This window comes from Camelus bactrianus, chromosome 2 (assembly GCF_048773025.1).
Source record: "Camelus bactrianus isolate YW-2024 breed Bactrian camel chromosome 2, ASM4877302v1, whole genome shotgun sequence".
NCBI lineage: Eukaryota > Metazoa > Chordata > Mammalia > Artiodactyla > Camelidae > Camelus > Camelus bactrianus.
Window position 1 is genome coordinate 38,378,471 of NC_133540.1, and position 26,599 is coordinate 38,405,069.

The window sequence follows — 26,599 nt, forward strand, 5'->3', positions numbered from 1 at the left end:
TAATTATTGAGCACTGGGCCGGCTTAAGCCGGTCCGTCTCTCTTGCGCAGCCGCAGTGTTCCATCCCAGTCGGCTTTGTTGGCCCTCATTTAGAGAAAGTAAGTTTTTGGAGCCCCTTGTCCTAAGCACGTGTGTACTTTTATTTTCTGGGTTGCTCCCTCCCCCTTCCTCTCCCCTGTCCGGGTGCTCCTTTCTATGTAACAGCCTAACACCCCCATCTCCCTATCTTCAACCCATCAGGCGGGACAGGGAGGCAAGAGTGGGCTGGAACTGGGAACTGCCCTTCCCCCAGGTCAGTTAGACACTGATGAAGCCCAGCAGGTGAGGCTCAGGTTAAATAGCTTCTCCTTGTTAAGAAAATCAGAACGCTCTGGTGTACTTCAAAATGGCCTCCTCTTCGTCCGCTGCTAAAGGCAGGCGAGGATTTCCCCCTGCTGTCAGACCCTGGTAGACCTCCAGAAGGTCAAACTCACAAAAGTGTGGGGTCCTCGCATTGGCTGGGTCCTCCTGGAGTTTTCATCGCTCAGACTTGTCCACACGGACGAGCAATTCGTCAGTTACAGTTCAGGTTTTCATACCCCGGCACTGGTTCCCACAGAGGTTTCTGCTCCTGGGCTTCTGCGCCGGTAAGTTGTGATTCTTTGTATTCGCCTGTCAGTGAATTTGGTAGCAGCAGTTTGTCCTGTGACCTCACTTCACTTAGGGGTCTAAGAAGAGTTGTTGGTTTTTCACTTGGTTCAGCTTTTCACTTCTTGTTAGGACAGAATGGCAACTTGCAAACTTCTCTTGCATGGAACAGGGAACTGGAAGTCTGTATTACATTTTTAAAAGGAAGCTCAGAGAGCAGGTTGAACGCAGCAGGGAGAAATAAGTAAAGTTATTTTTCTGCCCATCTGAATCAGAATGCATAAGTATCAAACTTGCTATAAGTAAAAATAGCACCATACAGCACACTGAAACAGGAACACGTGCGGGAAAGGAAAGGGCTCCTCTTCCAGGTGCTTCTCTTTCTGTCTGCATTGTCCTCCTGCACAGCTCTCCTCCCTCCCTTGCCCCAGGCTGTGTAGGGCTGAGATACTACTTCATTTTAAAGTCTTGCTTCCTGACTTCTTAGTCATTGAATTTGAAAACACTTGATATTCCCTGCCTGCATGGGGTTTATATTTGCATTGTTTTTCTCGGTTATGTTATTCTTTAGCCTTGGTGACGATTTCTACGTGTTTCTAGGTTCTGCAGCTCTGTCTAAAGCAAACACCCTTAATCCCACATCTCCCTCCTCTGTTTCTGCCTTGTCCTGCTATACAATCACGTTCTGGGTGATGCATCAGCGAGAGGGTCATAGTAAATCACCTTTGTCAGGATGACTTGGTTTGTGCTTAGAGTTGAACTGAAAGGTGATTCCTCATTGCAGAGCGAGATAGCGATTCCTATTTAAACATTTAATGTTCCCATGCCAGCAGCAGCTAGCAGATGTTACCCCTCCAGCATTTTCCATCTGATAGTGTTTAAGTGATACAGGAAAAACAGATGTGGGGCGTGAGGAGGGCCCTGTCTGGGTCTCATTTGAACCCCTGGGACATACCCCCCAAGTGTGGGTCCTTGGCTTTGTGCAGGAAAGAATTCAAGAGCGAGCCACAGTTGAGTAAAGATAGAATAATTTAGAGAAATACATACTGCATAGAGTGTGGGCTGTTTCAGAAAGCCAGAGAAGGGCCACGAGGTGTGGGGGTTGGGTGCTCAGGTTAAAGTAAAGTAGACAGAGTGCAGGCCATCTCTGAAGATGGAGCGAGAGAGGTGGCTGCCAGGCGCAGTGTTGCCAGTTTTTATGGGCTTGGTAGCTTCATATGCTAACAAGTGGGAGGACCATTTCAACCACCCTGGTAAAGGGGCTGGGATTCCCAGGAATTGTGCCACTGCCCACTCTCACCTTTTGTGGCTAGCCTTGAAACTGTCATGGCACCTGTGGGCATGTTATTTATCATGCTAATATGTTACAGTGAGTTTATAATGAAGCTCAAGGTCTACTAGAAGTTGAATCTCCCACCATTTTGAGCCTCAAGGCTCACTGGGGGTTGAATCTTCCGCCTTTTTGGTGTTAACTGCTGTGTCCTTTCCTTGAATGGCTGTGCCCTGCCCCCTTCCCTCTTGTCTCATAGGCTACTAAAGATCTAATGTAGAAATGATAATACTTTTCATTGTGAAGATTAAGAATGCTGTTTTGTGGTATTCGTTTTATAAGACAAATTGAAAAACAATTTATGGCTTGCTACTGTTTTTAATTTTCAGTAGTTTTGAGTGGATTTGAAAGGTATGGACTATAAGTCACTGAAGAAATTAATCTTCCTTGTTGAGGAAAGATAATCACAAAGGAGCCGAAGTTAAGTTTCACACACCAATTTTGATTACCTTTCTACAAGCAGTTAGAATGTTATTTTCTAAGCTGCAGAGCAATTAATGGCTAGAACTGCAGGAAGTATTTAATTGAGTATTGATTTAAGTCCAAGCTGTTGTTTGGCTGAGGTATTGCATTATAATTAATAGACCTTAACCAGAGTTTAATTTTTCTACACTATACCTGAATTTTCAAGGATTGTAATAACAACCCTCAAACAATCTATAGAGGGAGCCTTGAAGTTTTCCTAGGCTTTAACTTTTTAAAGTTTTAACTGAATTTTTAACATACCCAGAAGACTTTTAGCTTTTGATAGTAACTTCAAAGTCTGCTGCCTTTTGCATACATTGAAGATTAAATTCTCCCATTGACATATTGCAAATTATTCAATAAATTCATTCATACAAATTTAGTACAGGGTAATATTATTAACAGCATGATTTATTGAAGAGGACTGTGCCTGATCCTCCCCTGGAGTTCTGTAAAGGAAGGACAAATTCATTTTTGTTTGAAATAGTCCTAAATGCTGAAGTAATGCTGAATGCTTACCTGAAGGGCCAAGGATGGGCAAAAATTCCTTTCAAGGGCTCATCAATAATAACATCCAATGATTAGTCCCCAGAGAAAGACAGAACTATATGAGTTTGTAATTTTAAGAATAACCATCTGGCCACTTTCTGATTTAGCACATCACTTAAACTCTAGCCTTGCTGTGTTCAAGATGATGTCTTAAATTTTTATCAACTTAAGTATCAAATGCATAGCCTCCTTGGGATCTACAAGCACACAAAAATGAACAGACAGATGGGAGTGACCACCGCTATGGATGGCCAGGATGGAAGAGGGCAGGGCACAGCCACTCAAGGAATGACAGCAGTTTAACACCACAGTGGTGAAAGATTCACCAGAATGGTGGAAGATTCATTTCCTAGTTGATCTTGAGGATTGAGAGGTTTGGCTTCTAGTAGATCTTGAACTTCATTATATGCTCATTGTAACAGCGTGATAAATAACATACCTGCAGGCGCCGTGACAGTTCCAAGGCTAACTGCAAAAGGCCAAAGAATGGGCGGTGGCCCAATTCCTGGTAACCTCAGCCCCTTCCCCTGGGCAGTTGGAATGGTGCCACTTGGAGGCGTGTGAAGCTACTGAGACCATAAAAACTGGCAACACCACGCCTAGTGGCCTCTTTTTCACTCCCTCCCCTTGGGAGATGGCCCGCACTCTGTCTATAGAGTGTGTACCTTCTTTTACTTTAACCTGAGCACCTGATTCCCACACTTCTTTCCTTGCCTTTCTCTTGCCTTACACTCAATGCAGCATCCCTCTAAATAAATCTGCCTTTACTCAACAGTGGCTCGCGCTTGAATTCTTTCCTGTGCGAAGCCAAGGACCCACATTTGGCGGGGCACGTCCCAGGGGCTCAACCGAGACCTGGGACACAGCCCTCCTCATGCCCCACATCCGTTTTCCTGCATCATCTCTCCTGCCCCCTTCCATCCGGTCTCATATGCATGTTAGAGCCTATTTTGAATATAAACATTGCAAAAATAACTAAACCATATAGCAATATGTGATACATGTTATAATAAAGAATGCCTTATTAAATTTGTTAACAAAATCTTCTAAAGTGATCAGCCATCTCATTTTCTGGGTCCTGTTTGCAAGTCCTTACCTTTCTCTCCAGTCACTCTTAGAGATACATCCCCTTAATTTCAGGTCTTATCCATGTTACCCGACAGTTGCCTCAAAGGATTCTGCGAAGTAAAGGTTTCAGTCTCTTCAATCTCATCTTGCTATTTTAACATACGAGCCTAGCTAGCTGTTTGTTTCTGCTGCAGGGTGTTTTGGGAATTGGTTGTAATCCCAGCAGCAATTTCAAGTCTGGCAGCTGGTACTCCCTTTGTGAAGTGTGGAACAGCTACTCGGTGTCAGCTCCCCGGAGAGCTTAACTTTGGGGAAAAAGCAGTGAAACACTTGCAGGAAGGGTTATACTCACTGCATTTTAAAACACTTAAACGGATTCAAGTACATTTTAACGATAATGGAGCCCAGAGCATGACTGGTTGAATCTATCAGATAGTAGGTGTTCAGGATTAACCTTGAGGATTTTAGCTATGAGTCACTGAGTGACCTTTAATTTATTCTGCATCTTCAAAATTAGGTGGTGTGAAGAAAAATGAGGAGGTAAATTGTAGGTATATTTCCATTGCAGATCAACTAAGTTACCTGCTGGTAAAACAGCATAAAAATTAGCATGTTTATAACTATACTCATTTCGGTTTCCAATCAGTACATTTTAGGGGATGGAACTGTGTTGGAAAACGTAGGTACTGATGAAAAGGGTAATTCTTATCTTTTTGTGAATGTGTTTTATGTATAAACAAGTCTGAATGTCACTTAACACTTGTAGAATTGTCAGTTCACTTAGGGAATTGCACTTTTTCCTCTTTAAACCCTGGTATTTATTCCTATAGCATTTGAAATATATGATGAAAAATCTAAACCTTTTTGAGTTTGTGTTTCTATGACTTGGTTGTCGAGCAATGTTATAGAAGAAAACACTTTCTTAAATACTGATTATCAACATACTAGTTCCAATAGCATTGTGCCTTTTATTTTTATATTGAAGTATTTTCACTAGGAGCACAGAGAATTATAGCAGTATTGCAGAAGCAGAGGAATTCTGGACTCTGAGCTTTTCCTAACTGACTGAGTTAGCAATTGAGAAGCATGTATCAAAAGCAAGTGCTCTTACAAGCCGATGAGAACATGGCTTCTCCTGGGGAAGGAGTGGGCATTTGGGCCTCCAAGTGCTTGTGGGTTACATGGTTACCATTTGGGGCACAACTAGGGTGAATTGGGTAGAGAGTGGGTACCTTGTTCAATGAATGAGTGAATGAATGATAAAATGAGAGAACAGGCAGGACTTTTGTTGACCCCCATGATTAAGTTATACTTTCTGTCACCCACCTGTGTTTCCTCAGGGCGCATAGAAGACCGGGGAAATACTTCTTGAGGTGATCTATCTAAGTAACAGTAACAATGATATCAAAAAGACTGGACACTGACAGGGGAGGCCCTAGGAGTAGTAACCCAAGCCTCCCCTTTCCCTGCCAGGGATTCTGTAGAGGTGGAAGCACAGACTGCAGCTAGAACAGGCTGTTTTTTCAAAGCTCGGTGTACTGTTTTTGTTTTTGTTTTTGTATTTTGCTATGTAAACCACAGGTAAATAACTTAGCCCCTGCCTCTCAATTTCTTCATCTTAAAAAGAGGATACTAATTGTTCCTACCTCAAAGAGGTGGTTTGAGTATCAAATGAGATAATTTATATAAACTATTGAGAGTACCCCTTGACAAACTGGAAAATTTTTCTAAGTATCATCAATGATTATTTTCACCACCGCCAACTACATCATTGCTTCATCGGTGGAATCCTGAAGGTTTTATTGATTCCCTTTTGTAGCCTTTAAAATAATCTTTCCGAAAATGGTGTTGGGCATTTGTGTTCCTGTCCTTACCTACTGTCCATGTGACTCTGACGGGGACACTGATCTGAACCACACTGCTGTTCTCGGGATGTCCCAGCTCTGATGTCACTCTCCCTTTCCTTGTGTGGTTCCTAATGTTTGTCCTCTCTGAAGTTTTTAGCTGAGGGAAAGGATGTCCTATTAATGTAGGGCTGGCATTCTCAGTTTCTCATAATACCTTGATATTAACACAGTACTTACTAGCCTTTCCCTTTCTCTTGTAGGTATCTGTGCAAGATTCTCTAGGAATCCGTTGGAAAACAGTAAAAGGTGACGCTCACTCCACTAGCTAGCAGCCCAGGCTGGACCTCAGCCACTGGCCTCCCCTGCAGGTATGTTTGCTCAGCACTCAGACTGCACCTTAAGGTTTCATAGAATGTCTTACTTGAAAGACATTTTGTGCTTTTGACTATTTGAGTCATTTTGAAGAGGCTAAGTGCCAGTCTAGATAGTGACCAAACAGGGGAAAGTGTTGCTTTTTTTTTTTAATGATAAAAATCCAGTGGAGTGGATAAAGAGGCTAATTTGTTACTCTGTCATGAGAGATTTCAGCAAAAAATCGCCACCATTCAATAGTATTGACTGGAGCATCATTATGGGAACAAAGTATGTAAAAGAATGAAATGCATAGAGAGACAGAAATGATGAAAAGGAAAGGCATTGCTCCAAAACTACAATCTTTCTCATTCTTAAAAGGGATATGAGAATGTGAAATAAAGTGATGACTTTGAAAGCAGATGTACAGTGCTGTGTGTGCTGTTCTGTTGGTATAAATCATAAAAATGCTCCACAGTGTAAATGTTGAGGATACTTTTGTTGAATTACTGCAACAATACTAACGTGCTATGAAAGAAAGGCATCCATATATATGCTAATGAAGAAAAGGCAACACACTGTAACTACGGCACAAATCATAAAATACTCACTTTGTGTTTGTTGAGAATCCAAAGAGGTTCTGTTTTAACTTGATACAAGGTGCAATTTGGCTGGAAAAGAGGTGTATGTGAAACAGATTGTTAAATGCTCTTTTACTGCTACTCGCTGTTTAACAAGGTGCTCCAGTGTGATGAGAGGGAAGGACAACTTGACTTAAATATGCTTTTAAATCACTTTGATGAGTCTGGAGGAGGATATTGACCCCAAAAGAAGTGGCTTTGGAAATCCCTTTGATGAGTGTGAAGTCTGTTGGGTAGCCATTGACCAAGTGGATGTGGTTGAATAGTTGGAATGGTTGGCTATACATTTGGTTGTACCTGTTTTTTTATCTGCCTGTTAAACTCAGAATGAAAGATTCTCATGAGCCCCCTAACGCATTCTTGAAGTGGCCTTAAAGGTATCCCACCAAATTGTCATTGTTCTTTCTACATCTGGGCATGAGGGAATTTAACTATACGTGACTGAAATGTGTCATTTCCATTGTCACATTTTAGGGTGCATTGAAATGAGTTGACAAAATATACTGTATCTTTTCTCATTTGTTGCTTTATATCTCTTTTAGAATGTTAATATTTCAATATTTCTAGTCTTTGAGCCAGACTTATAAAACTTTTGGACCCTGAACTTTACGTTTTCTAAGTAACATGCCTAAATTACTTTTGCTTCTGCGACTTTGTAGATAATAAAATTTGCTCCTTAACTCCTTTCCCTCCCATACCGATCACACGGGCGCTGTCTTCAGAGTTGGTGAGGAGATAGCGAAAATGGCTCAGCGCACCATGCTCAGAACTGCTGTTTGGGGAGCTCCACACACCCTTTCACCTGCTGGTGACTCTCTTTGTGTTCCGAGTCCTGTAATGATCAGGGCAGTTTTAGCCTGGTGCTAATAATTTTGTAGACCAACTGCTTTAACTTAGTTTCCTCGCTATGGCATAAATCCTGGTCCCAGCAAAATTGCTAGTAGAGGTCAGAAATTACCTGAGTTGTGTCGAGGGTTTTGCACCAAGTAGTGCTCTGGCCTAAGGAATTCCTCAGAGGGTATGTCTGCAGGGACACTTTATAGAAGAGAAGCGCATTTTGTATCCTAATTATAAATTTGCTAATAAAAACCCTCAAGGCTGGACAAGGCATATAGATTCAGCTCATCATCTGAAAGAACCTGGTCTTACTCTAGCTGATTAGAAATATATTTGAAATGTATCCAGAGTGCAGACTTTTTCTCTTCCCATCAGGTCATGTTTACTCAATGTGGAGACTACTTTGAATTAATGCTAGAGGGATCTTTTGAGTCTTGTTCCTTTTTTACGTCTCCCTTCTGGAAGTTCCAGTTTTATCCCTCCCACTCCCTTTGTAATGAAGCCAGCTCATCTCATTTTTGTTGTCTCTCCCGGAATTGGCGTGAGAAGACTCGTTTTGCTCTGAATGTCACCTCCTGCGGAGTGGAGTGTTAATGATATGATGGTGGCTTTGTAAGGTGTCACCTTGGCCAGGATGAACTAACTTCCTAAAATTGCTTTTCCTGTATGTTTCTGGTTAGGATGAGATTAGGAGAGATTCTTGTGGGAGATGAGGAGGCGGGAGGTGAAGCAGTAGCCGTATCTTGCACATGTCACTGACCTGCTGGGGCATCTCGTGGGTGGGAGGCAGTAGTGGGGCTGCTAATACTCCACCTTCTGCTCGATCCTGTGTCAGCTTCTCTGACTCCTGGGCCAAGTGTGTGTGCTCGGCACCATGAAGAAGGGTCCTAGCCTCTGTAGGACACCCATATCACCAAGGTCACACAAGCATATAGAACCGATGTGGGTTTCCATTTGTCATTGTGGGACATGGCTTAATATTCATCTGTATTTATAGCCTTATCTACATATCTATCCTAGTGAAGGCAATTAATTGTCAAAGTAGACATGCTTATCATAAGATACAGTATATAGCTACCTGGTATATAGCTATTCACCTGCACAAAAAACGCAAGAAGTAGTATATTTTCAACTGGCAGGGCTGATGATACACTTCCACTGTCCTACTTCAGGGATATATGAACTTCATATGTTACAGTCTGTGCCACAGAGATCCCCAGCAGTTCTGTTCCACAGGACAATAGCCTTGTCCATTACAGCAATTACATACTTCTGGTTGGGCTGGTGTGCGGGAAATAGCAACCACTCTAAGCATATTGGTAAGGTACGTGAATGATGGTGAGAAATAAAATGCGCCAAAATCGTCTGCTAGCTTGGAGAAATTTCTAGGCATCCAGCTATAGAGGGGCATGCTGAGATAGCCCTTTCAAGGTGAAGGGCAGGTTATAGCATCTGACTCATCCAACCACCCAGAAAAAGGAACAGTATCTAAGCAGGCGTTTTTGGGTTCTGAAAACAACACATGACTCCTTTGTGAGTGTTACTCTGACCCATTTACTGAGCGACCCAGTAAGTGGCCAGCTTTGAGTGAGGCTCAGGACAGACCAGGCTCTGTACCAGGGCCAGCGGTGCACAGCCTGCTTTGCCAAACGGACCATGTGACGTTTCCTTTGGAGGGACCTTCTGTGTGCTTTGTTTGTGTTTCTGCCTCTTCTCTGTACAAAACTCAGAGCCACTGTTCCAGAGCTGGAACAGTGACCTACTTGTTTCGGCATGACCTCCTGCATTATGGGCAGGGCACTGGGCAGGACGGGCAGTTTTGACCTTTTTGCTTACCTCTCCTAACCTGAAGCCTCTACCCATTGAAGGAGCTGGGGTGAGGACGCCTGAGACCCCCATGTTCTCAGCCCCCTGTGTCTGGGCTAGAGCCTCTGCCAAATAGTGGGGGCTGCTTGGAGAGCCCCCAACCCCTTATCTGCACTCATCTGGCATTTAGCCTGATACAGGCTGTGGGGCGGTGGGAAACACTAGAAGCTTGCCTGTCTGGGGGGCTGCACAGCCCTTGACCCGAGGGGCAGTGGAGTTCCCTCTTCTTGGCCACACCCACCTGAGTGCATCTCCCATTAGCTGACCTGTGGAGGGGACAGGGTGAGCAGGTCATGCCTCAAGTGCTCCAGGCTCTTATTGTCCCTATCAAGATGAAACAGACTTTTGAATCAAGTTGTCTTCATTTGATATATGTCCCTAGAACAGTTTCCGAGACACTTCTTTGGTAATTTTTACCAACTAAAATTCCTCACACTGCCTTCCTGGTCGTGTATCTCTATGCTCCATGTTAACTTGCTTTTTTTTTTTTTTTTTTTTTAAGTGAAGTATAGTTTACAATGTTGTCAATTTCTGGTGTACAGAATAATGCTTCTTTCATTCATGAACATACATATATTTGTTTTCATATTCTTTTTCACCATAAGTTACTGCAAGATATTGAATATAGTTCCCTGTGCTATACAGAAGAAACTTGTTTATCTATTTTATATATAGTATTTAGTATCTGCAAATCTCAAACTCCCAATTTATCCCTTCCCACTCCCTTTAACACTGGTAACCATAAGTTTTTCTCTATGTGATTCTGTTTCTGTTCTGTAAATAAATTCATTTACGTCTTTTTTTTTTTTTTTGGATTCCACATATAAGTGATATCATATGATATTTTTCTTTCTCTTTCTGGCTTACTTCGCTTAGAATGACAATCTCCAGGTCCATGCATCTTGATGCATATGGCATTATTCTATTTTTATGGCTGAGTAGTATCCCATTGTGTAAATATACCACAGCTTCTTTATCCAGTCATCTGCCGATGGACGTTTGGGTTGTTTCCATGTCTTGGCTATTGTTTATAGTGCTGCTGTGAACATAAGGGTCATGTTAGCTTGCTTTTGATTGCACTTGATATTTTATTGTATCTCATTAAGTGGAGGTGTGGCTTTGCTTTGATCTTTATTTGGAAGTTGAGGATGGTTTAATGAAATGTCTGTGTATACCAAATTCAGAAGGGGTTGATCATGGTCATTGTGTGTTGTGTCCATTTGGCTAGGCTGAAATACATTTCCCAGAACTCTCTTTTCTGTATGTATCTGGTTAGGGTGGGCTGCATGAGACATTCTTCTGGGATATATAAAATACAGCAATAGCTATTTCACACACACTGTTGCTTATTTGACGATTCATGTTATTGTTGTGAGGGAGCCACAGGCCTGTGACTGTCCCAGCTTTCTCTGGAGCCGCGCTCAGTTTCTCTGGTTCCTAGTCTGAGGTGTGGCTTTAAGATGTCCCAGCTTCTGGAGTTCCACCGAGTTCCAGTGCAACAAGTCATGGGTTTCTGTGTGTGGTCATGGGCTTTGCTTGTGTTTGTGGTTCCAGTGTATTCGTGCTCTTCCTCCCAGACTTTTAGCTCCAGCATCAGATAGGAAGGCAGCCCTTCACAGACACTGCTTAACCAGCTCCCGCAAATCTATAAAGTCAAATTCCTATTTAAAAAACCATTATCTATCTCCTAGTGTTTCTGCTTCTTTGAAACCTAAATAATATAAACATCAGCAAACCTTCCTCTTGTTTACACTGAGGAGCTTTCTAAACATGACTCCAAAGCACAACCGTGCAAAAACAGTAAACATAAACACTTGAGTGTCTTTGAGGGGGCCAAAGCATCTGCTGTGGAAAATAAACTTCAGGACCTCTCCTATTGTAGAGGGGACGTGAAGAAACTTGAGTCAGAACGTTGTGAAAACCTCATGCCTCTTCTGAGGGACACTGCCCTTCTCAGAAACATGACCAAGATGCTCTTCCATTGGCTTTAGTGGAGCGCTGGTGACCTAAGACGGTGTTTAGATGAACGATTTCTAAAAAGGAAAGAAAAACCTCAAACAAAGCTGTTGTTTCAGACACACTTGGATGAGTTGGAGACTTTTCCACAGAAACACATAATGGGTGAGAATGTTGGCTTCACCCATTTGAGACCTTGAGCAAGTTGTTTAACCACCTGGCATCTCAGTTTCCTTGTAACACATAGACTTTTGTTAGGATTGCAGAGTTCATGCTAGCTACTTACTGGGATTTGCTCCCCTCCCTCAGCCCTTCAGTTCACCTCTGCAAAGGAAGTTTGGGATAAACTAAGGAGATTCTCTGGCAATCCTTCCCAGCTGACTAATCCGGGGCTTTTTAGGTCCTGCTCTTGGGGTCACTGGCTTTCTCAAGCACTAGTGTTTCTATTCTTGGGTTCTTTCATTTCCAGATCTTGCTCTGGTCTTCTTGGCGTCCCTTGTTGTTGGCCCAACATCCAAACTCTTTGCTTAGGACAAATGTAAGTTTTGCTCCTAGAGGAAATAGTCTTTCCCTACAATATAATGTTTCTTTGTGACCTTCTGAGGGGTTTGGGCCTTTGGGATGCTGAAGAACGCTGCTTTTATAGGTGTATTGCCCCCTCTGCTGGCGACATTTATAATAACAGCAATAGCTGAGAGCTGAACTCTTCCCATGTTCCTGGTGCAGTGCGAGATTTGTACATACCACATCATTTAACTTCACACCAGCTCTATCAATCCTATCTTATGGACAAGGAAACTAATGCTTGGAGGGAGTAACTTGACATCACACAACTGGTGAACCAGCATAGGACCCAGGTAGTCTGGTTCTAGAAATTGCTCATTTCATCAGTATTCTACACAAAGAGCTGCTTTGAGCTCTGTTAGGATTGGCGTATAAATCTTTGCTACCTGCTGACAAACATTGAACTCTTATCCCACGCGGGACCTTCCCAAAGGAACCTAAACTCACGTAATCAGATAAAAATATCTATCTCATGAGATTGTTGTGAGGATCAAGGAAATTTTAATGTAAACAATCAGCATAATATCTGACATGTAGTAGGTCCTAAATAAATACTGCTTAATTTTCTCCCAGGTCTATCCAGTGTCTTTGCACTTCTAGCTGCCATGGGAAATTTTCCTAACAGCCCTGTAGCCTTTAAGCATCTTTCTAGAGAACTAAAGATATTTTAATCCCTTTTTATTACAGAATATTAAGCTTCATGGTGTTTGAAACTGTCCTTAATTCTAAAATCTCCATTCACCATTTTTCCCACCCTCATCCTTTTCATAAGACTTATAGCCCTTGATGCAAATTAGAGCCCTGATGATTTGCCTTGATACCTCAGGGTGACAAGACAGAGACAAGATCAGTTTGCTTTTCATACAGGTAAACCAAGGACTATCATATAGCAGGATACACACTGTGCAACTAGTACACAAAATGAAGTTCAGGTTCACTAGGTACCTCATTTAGGAATACTTGCAGCTGCAAGTAAGAGATTTACTGTGGCTTAAACAGAGTTATTTACCTTGTCTATTCCCTCAGGCTTGTCACATTATGACACCAAAATGGCTGCTGTAGCTCCAGGCATCATGTCCACATTCAAGGCAGGAAAAAAGGGAAAGGAATTTTGGATCATCAGCTGATAAGTGCATAGGTAGACATGGTAAAATGTTATATTATGTTTTTCCACTTCTCAGGAAAAGCAAAAAAAAAAAAAAAAAAAATCAGTTTGCTCCTTCATTCCCTGTGTCCTTGTTCTAGATTGAGTGATGTCAAGACTAATTCATGTTTGCAAAACTCTTTTTAAGTCCAGGTTTTTGTTTGTCTGTTTGTTTTTTCCTGGGCAAACGAGGTGATTCAGGATGCCTGGCATTTAGTTTAGCATGTAATGTAGTCATTTGGATGAGTCAGTGGAAACTATGAGTCCCCATACCTGCTATTAGATCCAAATATGAGTGCACACCTGCTCTCATATCAGAATGGCTTACAACATATATGGTCATTGTTTCAAGAAAGTGAGGGAATTTGAGTGCCTTTGTTTCCAGTGCCGACTTTGCTAAGTGAGGGATATTTAAACATGCTAGGCCTTTGCCTTTTAACCTTTTTGTGCAAATTAGAGGGGTTGGAACCAGTGATCTCTAAAGTTCATTTCTCTTGAATTCAGCGGTTATCAAATTTCAGATCTCTTCCTGCAGAGTTACTAGCAAAAACCTTGACATCCTGCTGGGTGTTTGTCTATCAGATTCAGAAATAGGCACTAGAGTTATTGTTTGCATATAACTTGAAACTATAATAACATAGAAATTAAATTTATAATACTTCTAGTGACATTTTACAATGTTTTTATTGCAAGTGAATCGTTTTCTTAAATCTTGGGTTATCAATTATCATTAAAAACTTGAATACAAAAGCTTGGCTGAGCTGGCCAAGGAGAGGTTAGATGACTGAGAAACAAAGGATTCTTGGTGAAACTGAAGACTTCATTTGAGAACCAAAAATCTTATCAAATAATCTCTTGGACCTTGAGCCACATATTTTCCCTGAAAAGTATGCATTTTTTTCCAGCGAAATTTTGTTGAGGTTTATGTTATTGAGGAATGAACTGAGATGAAGATATAGAAATGTTATTTAATGGCATACTGTCCTAGAAATCTGGAGACCTGCAGGAGATTTAAAAATTCCAAGCCTTGTGATAACTTTTCAAAAGACTGTCAAATTATCAAAATGCACATGAATCAAGTTTTAATATACTTGATGGGTGGGTGAGGCTGTCCTTTGTACCATTTCTTTCTTTGAATTCTCAAGCATGGTTTGGCAGTGCAAGAACTCTGTAACTTTAACAAATTCAATGAAAAGTGAATATATGGGGGAAAAAAGAACTTTTATGTAACTCTTGATAGAAAAGTGTACTAGGTTTGAAATACAATGGAAAATATTTTATAACTCTAGAGGTCACAGTTGTAATTTATTTTATTCTATTTTTATTGAAGTACCATCATTTACAATGTGTCAATTTCTGGTGTACGGCACAGTGTCCCAGTCATGCACGTATATACATATATTCATTTTCATATTTTTTATTAAAGGTTATTACAAGATATTGAACATAGTTCCCCCTGATATACAGCAGAACCTTTTTTTAAAATCTATTTTTATATATAGTGGCTGACATCTGTAAATCTCAAACTCCCAAATGTATCCCTTCCCGCCCTCTTTCCCCTGGTAACCATAAGGTTGTTTACTATGTCTGAGAGTCTGTTTCTGTTTTGTAGATGAACACAGTTGTATTTTAAAATTGTAACATACTATCTCTTACTACAGTATCACCATTCCATGTATAATTACGGATATTGCTGAATAATTTAAGTAGATTAGTTAAAATATACCTTGACAAGAACGTTTTAGGTTTGTTACCCCTTAGTGGGAGGATAGTTGGCGTCCTTGAGGCTAGTGATCTGTGGTTCTGATCCAGATCTTCTTTATAAGACATGAATAAACTTCAAAGAATTTGAGGATAATCTTATCAAAAAGGGTTAAAAAATATAGTAGAGGAAATATGATTTGTCTGAAGATGATTCACACAGTTCTAACTTCGCACAGTATAGTACAACAGACTGATTACAGCTTCTAGCTTATCAGGATTAAATATTATAATTTCAAAACTGCTCAGGTATATTAAACCCTTGCCTAGCCACTCTTTGGCTTGTTGACATTTTGTGTTGTAATTAGCATGCAAAGGAAGTTTACACGTGTCTATTGTAGGAGACTCCATACCTGCTCCCCCTGGCTATCTCTTTCAACAGATTGCATTAAGGACAATACAAAATACTTTGATTTTACAAATAGTCGTCTTAGTAATATGGCACTGCTCGGATAACTAATCAATTATTCTACATCTCAAACCCGGTGGCCAGGAAGACAAGGAAGTTCCAACAGCAGTGAGGGGAAGGAGACTCACACTCACAACAGCAGGACTGGCGTGCCATTCTGCCTGCGTGGAATCAACCTGTAGTGTTTTCTATTTGTGTATTTAAGAAAAATAAGTGAAATCAAGAAATTTGAATTTATGTGTCTCAGGGAAAGCCCAGTAAACTTTGCTTATATTGAAAAGTTAAGAACAACTAGGTAGACTTCTACCTCTCACCACTTGCTACCAACTGTAACACTGTGCCCTTCCAAGGCCATTCATTTCCCTCTCAGGACATGGGACCTGGTGTCCTACGGCACATTTATCATGCACCAGCATGATTTATATGCCTACATCTTAGAATTCCCTTGCTTCAGAGATGAAACAGCAACCGAATACAAAGTTAAATATTTGGGGTTGGAGTGTCAATACACAGAAATAGTGAAAGTCTTAGTATTAATTGTTATATAACTTAAATAGAGTAAGGAGCAGAGGAGAGTTCAAAAAAGAGAGCAAACAAAATAAAGCCTTTAAGGTACTTTGCTTATCTGCATTTCTTATTCCAGCTATAACTTGCCTTATAAATCAGTACTTTCAGATCTCGCTCTTGATGCAACGCTCGAGCTGACTGGGCTGAATAACAATTTTGTCCTTAGGTGGAGAGAAATGAAGAAGGGGTAAACAGGCCTTCTAGGTAATTGCATCAGCCTTCTCCACTGTTCCAATGCCATGCTAACATTTCAAGTAATGTCCCTTTTGTCTCGCTGAGAAAAATCATTTCATGATTTATTACACTGGATTAAAGACCGTATACTCTCTGGAGCTAGAACATGATTAAAGGGCAATCCGGCAGGAAGGATGTCGACAAAGTTGGTATGTTTAAATTTTTCTGAATTCCTAAAATAAATTTTTGGGGCTACTTTCTCAAGAAGGCAATCGGATGATAAAACAGACATGAGTTACATAAATATAGATGATGATGCCTGCCTTGTTATCTCCATATTCTAGAATTAAGATAAGAAATCGGTTCTGCAGAAAGCTTGCTTTTTTTGAGATGTGTGTTTCATCACCATTTGTCAAAATGAATTTCATAATGCGGACTTCTTTCAACAGCTTTCATTGTCCTTGAGGTCAAGAGCCTGAGGTTTTGCACCCGTTGCTCAAATGTGCAGAAAATGCCATAAAAATGAGCCTTTGATTTTTTTTCTAGATATCACTTTTAAAAAGTATGAAAATCACAGTTTATTATGGCTTTCTGTGTTCTCCATGCCTGAAATAAGAGAGGGGCTTCAGTCAGTATGGGAGTGATGAAATGTGATTTCTCATTTCTGTGATGGTTTCGCTCCAGATAAGAAAGTTAGCCATTTTATCTACTTATTACTCAGTGACGGCCTCTTTGATTAAATAAGATGACAAGTTTCCTTCTTAATATGAACTTTAAATTTTTAAAAGCAAAAGAAATATATTATTTTCAATGCTTTGTGTGGAAAGCTGAATCCTCTACTATATACTCCAATACGTGGAATATTTAAATAGTTAGAGGTTTCAGCAGAATCCAGTTCTACTCTTCCAAGAACACAGTCCATCCACTCTTTTCCACTCAGGCATTTCACAAAATTTTGTAAACAGAAAGAGAAAACCTGCTTAGCCAGCCAATTATCTGTTTAAGTCAGATTATTTATCACAGAGGGTGATGGGTATTGTGTTCCATTCCCATTCATTCATGTGTATCATTTGTACACTTTATTAAAACATAAATTCAAAATAAAAAGGGAGCCATGACATATCATCATCACCAACAAAGTTACACTAATCACAGAAACCTTATGTTTTCTAGGGACTAATCTACTCTGAAAGCATAATTTTCAAAATAGTTAAGACTTGATTTTTACGTAAGTTGAATGAGCATGAATAAAAGGTTATTTAACTCATTAACAAGGTAACCAAAAGGATGATCAAACTAATTAAAAATTTACAGACTGACATATTTATAATCACTGAAAGATAGTATTTGGGCATACAACTGCTAAATTAAATAAAAATGTTATCAATGCCTTTCTGGGATTTGTGGGTATGGCTTTTGACTGATGGAATAAACCTTCATGAGACTCACTGAGGGCCACAAAGTTCTTCCCATACTTGGACTGAAAGAGAGAGGGACAGTACAAAATGAAAGCAGGTCACTCAGCCCCAGAAAGCAGGCTGAGAAAACTAGTTAGTGGCAAGCTTGTGCCAAATTTCTCAAAGGAAACATTTTGATAAAGATTTGTTGCTTCCAGTCATTATGTTTTGGAGGAATTTGTTACTCAGCTGTAGATAACTAAGATACAATGAAAGATTCAATGTTGTATTTTAAATAAGTGACTTACACATAATTTAGCAATAGAGATGAGAGGTGCGCAGACGTCCGTAACACAAATTAAGAAAGATAAGGATCAAAAGAGAAGCTCATAGGAAGACTTACACTAGCTCATTGAAAAAGAATGAGCAAGGAGCACATCTGACCATGGGGACAGGAACAGGCAAGCCAGATGTGTAAGGAGTCACTGAAAACACAGGAGCTGGACTTGAACCCTGACTGCTGATTATGAGTAGTGCATCTGGGTCTAGTCAACTTCCTTTACCAGTTTCTCTACATATAAGATGTGAGGGTTAAACAGGATGAAGATGCATCTTGTTTGCCAGGGACAGTCTGCCTTTATGCCACTTCCTTAGCATGTGTATTAATAAGTGATCTCTTTCACTCTCAACACGGTCTTGATTTGGATGCTAAATTATATGGTGAAATTATTAATTGAAATAATACATATGCAATTTTGCAAGTTATATTAAAGAAAAAAGACCCCAAATTTACTCTTCACAACAAACATAATTAACATTTAGTGAGTTTTATCCAGTTAACCCTTTGCACGTACATATAGACATGTACAGAGATATCATCTGTTTTTGCATGTGAGTCTATACGTGAATGTACACACACTATATGCCTATAGAACATATAAAATTAGAAACCATGTTTACACAACAGTTTAGAAGACTAGTTTGTTGATGGTAAGTCATCTAACTCAGAGGAGGGGATGGATATCACAGCAGATCTGGTACTGGGTTATCCCACTTCATGTACAAGATGGATCTGTTTCTATCTGATGGGATGTAACGTGTGAAATGAGAACTTTTACAGTCAGTCACAGCTGTAGTGATGTCACACCCAGAATAAAATATTTAAAAAGTAAACCCAACAAAACAAAGAGCTAAACTTCAAGCAGAATCAGCTGGGGGTGGGGGGTGGTGGAGGCAATGGGAATAGGAATTAAGAAGTAACCAGTCACCTCTGTTTTCATCAAGTATCACTTTGGTGATGAGGACTTTGATTATTCTTACAACAACTAAGGGTACATAGACATGAACACCTTATTTGGGGGTTTGGATATTCATCCTGTTATAACTTTATACAAAACAAGTTCTTAAAACTACTTTAGTGTCACACTCACCCTTCAGTGACGATGAGGAGTGGTACTCAGCTGACTTCACCTTGCTGATTATGGAGAGTAGTTTATGGAATCACTCCTACTGTCACTCCAAGGTGATTCACTGGAAATCTAAGTCTTCAGAATTAAAGCATTAAGAAGAGTGTTTAATAAAATCTTTAACTTAAAAAAAAGTTCATTGTCTTGGGTACTGTCTCAGGACATGGATTTAACAGTCTGGCAGGACCATGGGTGTGGGGCAAACTCGCCACTCGTGTAGCTTTTAGAAAACTTGAGAAAGTGATAACCAAGTGAACAAAGGAAAATGTGTGTGGCAGATGGTAAAAGAAGTAATAAAAGGCTTAGATGTGAATGCTGCAATGTATGTATGCAGTGAGACCGGAACACTTGCCAGAGGATTATTTTCCATTGGTGTAGGGGGAGGCGGGGTCCAGAGGACAGACCAGTCCCCAGGGCCACCAGGAACAGCACCAGCATCACTGAACTCAGTGTGGCCGCCCCCGCAGACCAGGGCTGCCTACCTCACGTGAGGGGTTACTTCCCTGTGTGTCGTAGTCTAAGAAGCACAGCTGCCGACTTCATGCTTTTAAGACAGTGCTCATTCCCTGAAATTCTCTCAAGGCTGGTTCTTAAGCCCGAACTGTACAAAATTACTGTTAATGTACTTTTTCTTAAGAAAACAATTGCTTTTCTCTTTGTACTAATGTATTTCTTGACTTCTAGAAATTACTGTCCATAGAATATCATCATAATATCCTGAGTGGTCAGAAAAGTTTAGTAGAAATGAGCACAGGTCTCAAATTAGAAAGAGCTTTTTTTTTTTTTTCTTTTTTTGTTACCAGATATGTAATTTTGTCTATAAAAGTCTCTAACTTTTAAATTCCTTATATTTAATAATAATAACAACAACAGCAGCAGCAGCAGCAGCAACAACAAACAGTGACATTTATTGAGTGCGTAATTTGTGCAAAGCACACGTCGAAGCACCTTACCTGGAATTATTTGTTCAATCCTCATAAAACCCCATGAAGTTTGTACTGTTACCTCCAGTTTACTGATGAAGAGACTGAGGGAAGGCAAAATTGGTAACTAGTAACATGACCAAGTTTGCAATGGTTAGATCATTCCAGAATGTCTGACTTCAGGACCCACAGTTCTTAGTCATATGATAACTTGCCTTTCCACTTTGATTCATTATTTGAAAAAGTGTTTATTAAGTTCTTACTCTGGTCAAAGTCCCGTGAATACAGTAGAAAATCAAATAGAAAAGGTCTCTACTCTCTTGTAGCTCACATTCCAGTGAAGAGATGAAAATAATGAGAGGATTGTTGTCAGGTTCAAATACATAATCCAGGGTGCCTGGAACATGGGATGAATTTTTAATACCTTCCTCCCTTGAAATGTCAGAGGAAAGAATTAATATTTGACAAAGAACTGAAAAATTCAGAATAGATGGAATCCCAAGACTTGCCATTGTGAATTTTGGCAAAATGCAGTAAAATTTATGATTTAGTGATTGAGGTTTGATGCAAACTACTGCTCCTCTGTGCATAATAACAAGCTTGTTACAGGCAAATAATTCTGTATATTAAATGATAGCTTTTCCACATTTTAGGTGAATCATTATCTCTTCAATCTCTGACGTCATAACAGCTTTCATGTTTATACACTTTTTATCAAATTTGCCTTGATACGAAAGGCTTTTACAAATTTACTGATTATATCATGTATGATGTTATTGGGAGTAGAATAGAAATATAAAATAGATTTTCATCTTGAATGAATTTATAATCGAAAGTAGGGTGGAAGGGAGAGAAACCTGTAGCAGAATATTTCACTGGCAGCTTTGTGGTAATATATATAATTTTAAGGAAAAGTACAGAGAAAGAAGGAATTGGTGTGTACTGACATGGATTTAGCAAGTTTTACTATATAGACTGGCATTCTGACATTCACTGATTTTTAATTCCTGTCATCAGAAAAAAAATTATGAGGGTCCTCAGAAAGGACAATATAATCTACTGATGTTTCTTAAATGTATAACATAGAAATGATATGTCTAACCACAAGTAAAATTCATATTAACGACAAGTTAAAAAAAAAACGACTTCACACAAAAAAGCAAACACCAGGTGAAACAATAAGACTGTATTAATTTTCAGGATTTTCTTTTTGTTGTTAAGCCACATGTAATTTAGATTTGTCCTGTAGATTTGCAATAAATGATTGATATAACAAAATTTATGGATTATAATTGCTTACTGGGCTCATGCTGCGCATAGAACAAATACATATATTTTTAAAATTTAATGACGGTTCACTTATCAGAATTCAACCAGCTGCTCATTATGGAACCTGATGGTCCTACCCTTAGGCCCCGCAGGGAGATGTCTGTAATGTGGTGCTAACCCGGCAAATAATGAAGAACCTTTAGTCCTTATTTGGCTCAAGTAGGCACTGAAGATCTTTTTGAGGAATATAGACATAAGTTGCTATTTTATATATATATATTTGACATTTCCAGTCTCTGTTACAAGCACACATTAGCCAACTGCTGAAGTACAGATGTTGCTGGGTGACTGTGTCTGGAAACAACCTATGATCACTGCAAAGGATGGCGTTCTCAACATACTTGTTATGGTTGTCAAGGAAGGCATGATAAATACATAAAGGCTGCCCAACAGGGGGAAGGATTAAAACTGTAAATTTATTTTTACTTCAATAGAAAATTGTCTAAGCAGAAGGAAGCAAATATTAATTCTTCGAGAGTCTATTGCAATGTTAATTTTAACTTAATATTTTTACTTTGTGATCTATTTTTAGTAGAGCAAAACTTGGTTGATATTGTGAGTATTGATACTGAGTTAAATTTTTGACTGTCTGGGTAAGTATTACTCCTATGATGATACCCTTGCTTTTGTGTTGGAAACAAATGGGAAAATAAAATTCACTAAAAGCAAAACAAACCAATAGATTTCTCCCAAACTGAGAAGTATTTTCTCATTTTTTTCCACCACTACCATTCCATCGCAATGACCACCTCTTTTCTTTTCACTTTAAAGTGTCGTTTGGCCAAAGTTGATAGCACAGTTCTAGACTTCTGAAGTGTCCAAGCACATAAATTAACAGTCCCTGTGTCACTGCCTTAAGATTGACAGGTTAATCCTTGGATATTCCCATCTGAGCATCTATCCTCAAAGAGAAAAGATCTGTGGGAGTTCTTGAGCCCCAGTGCTTCTTTCAGAAAGCACACGTCTCTTTCCAGGAAGCAAATGTTTTGAAACTCAGTGAATTAAAATTCCCACTGACTCCTCATACTCCTCACTTCTTTCCAGAAACACTGGCTGAAGACGTGCAGTATTCTCCCAGGATCAGTTCAGACTCTATCCAGTCAGCCACACATGTCAAGTACACTTGGACAAACTGATGCTTCATACTGTTTTTAAATGATGGACACCTAAAGGCTCCTCAAGGGTTCCTCTAGCCAAGCAGTACTGATTATTTTATGCCAAACATTATTATTGAGCACATAATGTGCCCCAGGCATTGGGGGATATGAGGGAGAAAAATGAACAAGATTTTTCCATAACAGCAATTATGGTTCCGTTACAGTATTGTGTGCAGTAGCTTCATTCTATTTCTCATGTATATTGAGCTTTCTTTTCCAAGATGATTTATACTGATGCAATTTCTAACTAAAATATTTTGGGGAAACTACTGAATTTATTTGAAGAAGTGCAAAGGGCAAAATACAGGCCTGTTCCTCAGTTCATATTTGTCTAATAAACCAAGGGAGAGGGCTAAGTATAACTTGTTCGGCAGGCAGTATCACAGACTGTAAGAAGAGTAGCTTACTTATATTAACTCCAAGCACCTTCCAGAGAGAGAAAGGAAAAGACCATTATGTGGCCTGATGGAGAAGTTGGCCAACTTCTCCTTTTCCCGGGTGGGTAGTCTTGAAAGGATAGAGCCTTAACTCAAGAGATTGATTTTCTTTTCCAGCTGTCCTAACAGTGGAGTGAACACAATTAACTGTGAACTATTCTAATCAATTGCTCAATGATTGACTCAAATAGACTAGAAAAGAGTTAATTCTTTGTCATGGATATTTAGATACCTTGATGTTTCTATTTTGAACTCACTAGAAAGGCAGTCTATACCTACTGTATAGAAGATTCAAAGCTAAAAATCGTTGATTCTCATGTGATTTTTTTACAGTAACTTTATGACAATGAGATTAAAATTTTACACACATTGGTCTTTTTTTGCTCCAATATTTTATTGGTCTTCCTGAGCAAGACTCAGAAAGGAGAACAGCTATTACATAAAATACTATAATTTTGACTTTCTCTGCCATTCTTACTTAGAAGTTTCCTTCATCTTTATTTTTTCTTGGATGTCTAGGATGAAACAGACCAAACTGTATTACAAATAAAGTATTTTGAGGGAAAAAATATATATATAAATTTTGAGAATGCCAAGAAATTAAGATAATGCTTTAATAACAAAGATGATTCTAGTTCTATAATTAGTACTGAATTTTAAAAGATACTAACGATGAATAAGAATTTTCTTTTTTTAACATTTTTTTTTAATTGAAGTATAGTCAGTTTACAATGTGCCAATTCCTGGTGTACAGCACAATGCTTCAGTCATACATGAATATACATACATTCGTTTTCAGATTCTTTTTCATTATAGGTTACTACAAGATATGAATATAGTTCCCTGTGCTATACAGAAGAAACTTGTTGTTTATCTGTTTTATATATAGTAGTTAGTATCTGCAAATCCCGAACTCCCAATTTATCCCTTCCCACCCCCTTCCCCTCTGGTAACCTGCAGTTTGTTTTCTCTGTCTGTGAGTCTGTTTCTGTTTTGTAAATACAACTGCCTTTTATATGAAGCATCTGCTTCTCCATGCCCAAAACAAAAGCCTTTTCCAAAAGCATGTTTCTGTGTTCTGGAGCCCAGGGCCCTTTGCTTTCTTAAACATCTGACTTTACCTATGTTACAACACTGCATGAGTTTTATTTGCAAATCTCAAATTCCCAACTTATCCCTTCCCACCCCTTTTCCCCCCTGTAACCGTAAGTTTGTTTACTATGTCTGTAAGTCTGTTTCTGTTTTGTAGATGTTTGTTAGTGTCTTCTTTTTTCTTTTTTTAGATCCCACATATGAGTGATACCATATGGTATTTTTCTTTCTCTTTCTGGCTTACTTCACTTAGAATGAAATTTTCCAGGTCCATCCATGTTGCTGCAAATGGCATTGTTTTATTCTTTTTTATGGCTGAGTAGTATTCCATTGTATAAATAAACCACAGCTTCTTTATCCAAAGTCATCTGTTGATGGACATTTAGGTTGTTTCCATGTTTTGACTATTGTATATAGTGCTGCTGTGAACATTGGGATGCATGTGTCTTTTCGAATTAGAGTTCCCTCTGGATATATGCCGAGGAGTGAGATTGCTGGATGATATGGTAGTTAGATTTTTAGTCTTTTGAGGATTCTCCATACTGTTTTCTATAACCACTGCACTGGACTACATTCCCACCGGCAGTGTAGGAGGGTTCCCTTTTCTCCACACCCTCTCCAGCATTTATCATTTGTGGACTTTTGAATGATGGCCATTCTGACTGGTGTAATACATCATTGTAGTTTTGACTTGCATTTTTCTGATAATTAGCAATATTGAATTTTTTTCATGTGCTTATTAGTCATTTGTATGTCTTCAGTGCTTGTTTAGGTCATCTTCCCATTTGGATTGGGGTTTTTTGTTGTTGTTGTTCTTGTTATTAAGTTGTATGAGCTATTTATATATTCTGGAAATTAAACCTTTGTCAGTCACATCATTTGCAAATATTTTCTCCCATTCCATAGGTTGTCTTTTTGTTTTGCTTATTGTTTCCTTTGTTGTACAAAAGCTTATAAGTTTAATTAGGTTCCATTTGTTTATTTTTGCTTTTAATCTATTGTCTGGGTAGATTGCCCTAGGAGAACATTGCTAAGATTTATGTCAGAGAATGTTTTGCTTACATTTTCTTCTAGGAGTTTTATTCTGTCCTGTCTTATGTTTAAGTCCTTAAGCCATTTTGAGTTTGTTTTTGTGTGTGGTGTGAGGGAGTATTCTAATTTCCTTAATTTTCATGTAGCTATTCAATTTTCCCAACATCACTTGCTGAAGAGACTGTCTTTTCTCCATTGTATATTCTTGCCTCCTTTGTCGAAGATGAATTGACCATAGGTCTGTGGGTTTATTTCTGGGATCTCTAGTCTGTTCCATGATCTATTTTGGGGATAATACCATGCTGTTTTGACTACTGTAGCTCTGTGGTATTGTCTGAAGTCTGGGAGGGTTATTCTTCCAGCTTCATTCTTTTTCTTCAGTATTGCTTTGGAAATTTTGGGTCTTTTGTGATTCCACATACATTTTAGGATTATTTGTTCTAGTTCTGTAAAAAATGTCCTGGGTAATTTGATAGGGATCACATTAAATCTGTAGATTGCTTGGGCAGTATGGCCCTTTTAACAATATTAATTCTTGCAATCTGAAAGCATGGGATATCCTATTTCTTTTTTTTTTTTTTTTAAATATGAGAATACAGATTTACTATACATACACGTAACATAATGCCTTATACAGAGTCAACATCTAGGAGACATTTCCCATTTCTTTAAGTTATCTTTAATTTCCTTAATTAATGTTTTGTAGTTCTCTGCATATAAGTCTTTCATCTCCTTGGTCAGATTTATCCCTTAGTATTTTATTGTTTTGGATGTGATTTTAAAAGGTACTTTCTTTACCTTCTTTATCTGGTATTTCATTGTTATTTCTGTATGTTAATCTTGTATCCTGCTACCTTGCCCAGTTCTTTTATCAGCTTTAGTAGTTTTTGTGTGGAGCCTTTAGGGGTTTCTATATATAGTACTATGTTATCCTCTTATAGTGACAGTTTTACCTCCTCTCTTCCAATTTGAATCCCTTTTATTTCTTTTTATTGCCTGACTGATATGGTGAGGACTTCCATTACCATACTGAATAGAAGTGGTGAGAGTGGCATCCTTGTCTTGTTCCAGGTTTTAAGAGGAAAGTTTTCAGTTTTTCACCATTGAGTACTATGCTGGCTGTAGGTTCGTCATACATAGCTTTATTATGTTGAGATATGTTCCCTCTGTACCCACTCTTGTAAGAGTTTTTATCATAGATGGGTGTTGAATTTTATCAAATGCTTTTTCTGCATCTATTGAGATGATCATGTGATTTTTATCCTTTTCTTGTTGATATGGTGTATCACATTAATTGAGGTGCATATGTTGACCCATCCCTGCATCCCTGGGATGAATCCAACTTGATCATAGTGTATGATCTTTTTATGTTTTGTTGGATTCTGTTCTTCCTTCCTTCTTTCTCTGCTTCTGTATTTTTAAATTAAGTGTAACACGTATACCAAAAACTGCACAAAATATAAACAGCTCAATCATCTTATATTTTGTTGAGGATTTTTACATCTATGTTCATCAATGTTACTGGCCTGTGATTTTCTTTTTTGGTGGTGTGTTTGTCTGGTTTTTATTTAGGGTGATGGTTGCTTCAGGTGAATAAGAATTTTCTAAAA

The 26,599-nt window shown here is 39.0% G+C and overlaps 1 long non-coding RNA gene across 1 annotated transcript in view; it reads left to right on the forward strand.

Moving 5' to 3' along the window:
- The window catches only part of LOC123616717 (uncharacterized), a 130,004-nt gene that overhangs the window by 27,256 nt on the left and 76,149 nt on the right, over window positions 1-26,599 (forward strand). Inside the window, exon 3 of the long non-coding RNA XR_006724722.2 lies at window positions 6,147-6,254. This is a non-coding gene — a long non-coding RNA (uncharacterized LOC123616717). The remainder of the gene's footprint in view (window positions 1-6,146; window positions 6,255-26,599) is intronic.